This window comes from Sminthopsis crassicaudata, chromosome 2, assembly GCF_048593235.1.
Source record: "Sminthopsis crassicaudata isolate SCR6 chromosome 2, ASM4859323v1, whole genome shotgun sequence".
Classification (NCBI taxonomy): domain Eukaryota; kingdom Metazoa; phylum Chordata; class Mammalia; order Dasyuromorphia; family Dasyuridae; genus Sminthopsis; species Sminthopsis crassicaudata.
This window is the reverse complement of record NC_133618.1, coordinates 301681146-301685868: the sequence shown is the minus strand read 5'-3', so window position 1 is coordinate 301685868 and position 4723 is coordinate 301681146. Positions and strand designations below refer to the sequence as shown.

General features: G+C 37.7%; 1 pseudogene; it reads right to left on the bottom strand.

The window, feature by feature from the left end:
- Positions 1–1612: 1612 nt before the first annotated feature.
- LOC141556169 (calpain small subunit 1 pseudogene) lies at positions 1613–3815 on the bottom strand (annotated as a pseudogene).
- Between the last annotated feature and the right edge of the window lie 908 nt (positions 3816–4723).

The following is a 4723-nucleotide window of genomic DNA, read 5'->3' as shown; positions in this document are numbered from 1 at the left end:
GTGATGCAGTCTATATATTTACAGCTTTAATTTATATGCATATTTTTCTAAAGCATGGTTGGACTCATTTTCTATGTTCCCCAACTTACACATTATTTTCTCTATAAACATTTCCACTTGTTTGTGCTCTGTAAATATTTTATACATTTTATTTTCCTCCATATACAAAATTTGCTATTTAATTGATAATATTTCTTAAGTGTGTTTAGATAGCTGCTGGTAAATAATATTTCCCATAGCTATTAATCTGAGGACATTCAGAAAATTATAACATAATTTTTGTATTTAAAAATACATTTTGTATAATTCCATATGTGTACTTACATGTTCCTTCCACTTGAAGAAATTCCAATTTTATGGTAAAGACTGTTTTAGTGACTGGCAGGTGTAAGATTTAATAACATTAAGAATCAACTGATTAAATCAATGACTTATACACAAAGAGGAGTGACCCTGTTCTAATGGCTGCTCTTGGGTTTGTTCACAACTAATACTGGGTTCAATCCCTTGAAACTTTTTTTGCCTTCCTTTTTTCATACCATTAGAAAATTTGGTTCATAGGTTCCTATATTTGAAACTGGAAAAGACTTAAGAGGACATCTAAACCAGAGAGTGAGGGAAACAGAGATAGACAGAATGACAGAGGCAGAGAAACTTTAAGAGACTGTGACTATTTCAAAGTCATGCAAATAGTAAACAGCAGAGCTAAGAGCCAAACTTTGGTTCTCTGATGCTTTCTTAACTAGTTTTCTCAAAACCATATAATACTCTTTTTTTTGTTAATCAAAATCCAAAAGCTTCATTTAGCAAAGATACAGAAAAGTTCCTTCCCACCTTTCTAGCCATATTATGTAAATTATCTTCCTATATTAACAATAATGAATAGAAGGTACACTTGAAATCAGAAAGACCTTTATTCAAATCTTGCCTGTAAGGCAGGTATGTGACCACAGTCAAGACATTTAACTTCTAATACAATAGCTAATTCTTAACATTTTGAGTCATATGGTAAAGTCTATGGACTTCTTAGAAATAATTTTTTGTTCATAAATTTCAGTTAACACAGTGAAAATAAACCATTCTGTGTGTATAGACATATATACATATATTATATACATATATGTTTGTGTGTGTGTGTATTTTTTTTCCCTCTCATCCCAGTTCATGGATCCAGTGAAGCTTATCCATAGATTCCTTGGAGTTCAGGGGACACAAGGTTAAAAGACCCTAGATCCAACATAAGTTACAGGTGATAAGCATCATTGGAAAGAATTTCATACAAAACATACCCTTTACTGATGAAATCATGGTAGAAATAGTAATAGCAGTATGATGGAAAAGTTACTTATTTGTCTTCATCAACATTTGTGAACTATTCAGTGATCAGTGCTTACAAGTATGTGTTCATAAAAGATGCATCTTTGAAAGATACTCAGTATTTTTCCAAATATCAGGAAATGAGAGATGCATCTTGCTAAATTGTATCCTATGAAATATCTGAAGTCTCATAGTAAACCAGGGCACTAGCTCCTAAGAAAAGAAATTAATTATCCTTCTATGTATAGAAAAGGAGAAAAATCTAACAATTTAAAACAAGCAACAAACACCTTCCTGAGAATGGATTATGTTTATTAAAAATGTCAGTAGAATCCCTATAGTTATAGTTGGATACTACCAAGTCAGCACTGGTCATTAATAGGTTATGAACAATTTCACTTATAGTCAGGAAATCTATCATCTAAGTGATACTCTCAGAGTAATAGGGAAAACTTAACCTGTTCCAAAGTATGACTCCCATTGGCATTTTGAATGACCTGTAATTCCTACAGTGATGTTTTGGATCTTAGGCTTTTGTGTGTTAGATCTTTGTAAAAAACAAAAATAGGTTGTGTTTGGAAGCAACAAATAAATCTATCATCAGTCACTAACATAATGTTGTGTATTAGTTTTAGCTTTCTAAGGTAACAGTACCAGGGCAGGGAATCCGAGCCTTTTTATGAGAGGAAGTTGAAAGGAAGGTTCTGAAGTTTTATTTGGTATAAAGATGTATGAAGAAAAATTGAAGAAGGGAATTCCGGGCACCAAGGGAGGGAGTGTACTTATAAGAGAGAGAAAGACACTGAAAAGAAAAGTAGAATGGATGATGAAAGATTTACCTCAGGCTGTCATTGTCCCTAATCACCTCATTTTTCACCAATATGGAAGCAGGTAATGCAGAGGCCAATTGCCCCCTATTTTTATGGATTCATGACCACCTAAAAGCAGAACTCCTTCTTCATAGATTTAGGGGATGGGGAGCTCTGAGATGAAAATATGATAGCATTTACTTTTAATGATGCAATGGGGTTCATTGTATTTTTCATAGACATTGCTTTTTTTTAAACTATGTTTAAAATCATTTTATTTTTTAGTTCTTCCTCCCTCCCTCCCTCCTCTCCCTCCTTAACTTCCTTCTTTCCTTCCTTTCTTTTGGACTCATTTATCTAGTGAAGCATGGTTCTTTGATTCCAGGGCCTCCAGAGAGAAGAAAAAAGGAAACCTGAAGCATGTAGAGAATGGAAGAAGGCACAAGATCCAGAATGGTCCTGTGGGAGCAGCATGTGGAACTTTGCCTGACTTGTTTAAAAGCAGGTGACTAGCAGTTGAAGCATGTTATAGTATGAAACATTTATAGGGATCCTGGTGGGCAGCATATTAGTGTATGAGTATTTCCAAGATGCCTGGAAGCATGTGGCTGGCATGTTAGAGCATTTGATGTGCTTACAGGAGTGCTGGGGAGGCAGCACAAACATATCAAAATGAGTATTTCCAAGGTGCTAGGAAGTGTGGGGGACAACATGTGATTGGCCCTTTCCAGAACTGGGAGGATGGGGTTGGAGCTGAGGTGGGATCAGGGGCTTCTTAGTGGTACCTGTGTCAGAGGGTTTTGACAACGGGATCAACAAGAACTACAGAGTGTTGAGGGGGGAAACTCCCTGGCAATCACTCTCCTGGTTGGGGGTGGGGGTGATGACCAGTCACTTGGACAGACACGTTGGACTTAGATGTACATGGTCAGCTGCAGCCACTCGTGGAGGTACACGTGGATTTCCTCTCTGTCATCTTTTTCCAGAGACTTGAAAGCTCGGAACATGGCATCAAGGCGCACCAGGCAGCTGATAAAGCTTTCAAATTCCAAATTCCCATCTTCATCAGCATAGCGATTAGTGATCACCTGATAGAGATCTGGGATGAGCTGGAAGCCAGCAGCTCCTAAGACCTTGGGAAGATCCTGGCCTCGGATGACTCGGGCTTGGTCCTGGGCACGATCCTTGTAGATCACCAGCCATTTCTTTAGGTTGTCCCAAAGATACTTAAACTCTTCAAAGCCAATTTTCCCAGTGGCATCGCTGTCCATGGCGGCCACCATCATCCGACAGTTGTGCAATCCCAAATCTAATGACTTGAAGTCAGGCCGGCGTTTCACAGCTTTGTTCAAGATGTCCAGGAGCTCAAAGGAGCTGACTTCCATTTTATCTCCCGACAACTTCACAAACTGCCTCCGAAACTGTCGGATCTCCTCACTTTCACTGGCCTTGATCTTAGAGAAGTGGTATTTAGGGGGCGGAGGCGCTGGCTTATAACTGACTGGGGCTTTCCCACCAATAACCTTGCCCATTTTAGCCTTGGAAGCTCCCGCCCTGCCTGGCTTTTGGTGGCTTTCACTAGGGAACAGGAACATAATGGAGTACACGTGGTCTCCACCTTGGCTCAGCTTCTGCAGCTCCTTCCTGGCCTCCTGTGCCCTGCGTCACCTCTAAACGGTTTCAAATATGTGGATGGAATTCTAGAATGTTCTCACTATTTCTTGGTCTCCTTCCCTAAGTCACCAACGGTTGCCATCTTGCCCCATAACACTGAATGCATACCCCAAAGTGCAGATTCATGGGAGTTGAACTAAAAGATAAGGGGATCCAAAGAAGGAAAGAGCAAAACAAAACAAACAAAAAGAAGGGGGATTAAACAGGAGAAGAGAACAATAAAATCAACAGTGTCAGATGCAGTAGGAGACATTTAGGGGGCACAATGGATAAACTGCTGCTCCCCTGTCAGAAATTACTGAGTTTAATTCTGGAATCAGATACTAATTAGTTGTGTTATCTTGAGCATGTCTCTTTAATTCTCTTGCCTCAGTTTTTTCATCTATCAAATGGAGATAACAGCAGCACCTACTTCCTAAAGTTGTTTTGAAGATCATGTAAGATAATATTGGTGAAGTATTTACATACTACCTGGCACATAGTAGGTGCTATGTAAATGGCAAGTTATTATTTATTAGTATTACATTCTACAAAAAGTCAAGACAGCTAAATATTGAGAGGAAAAATATTACTTTTGGCAATTAAGAGAACATTGTTTTAAATGTTTATACTGCCCACAGTTCCACAATTATTCTCATAATCAGCACTCAATAATATTTATTGAATAAATTATCTGTATTCATATCAGTGACAAGTACGAAAACTTACTATAGTTTGTATACTCTGAGTATACAAAAGAGTTTAGGATAGTCCCTTGCCTTCAAAAGATTTATATTCTTGTTGAAAATAGTTCATCTATATAAACTGAATAAATAATATTATAGATAATTATGAGCTCAATGTCAAGTGATTGCTACAGGCATTGAAAGAAGAGAATGAACCGTGTCAGATTAGTATATTTAATCTTATAAAATGGTAACAGA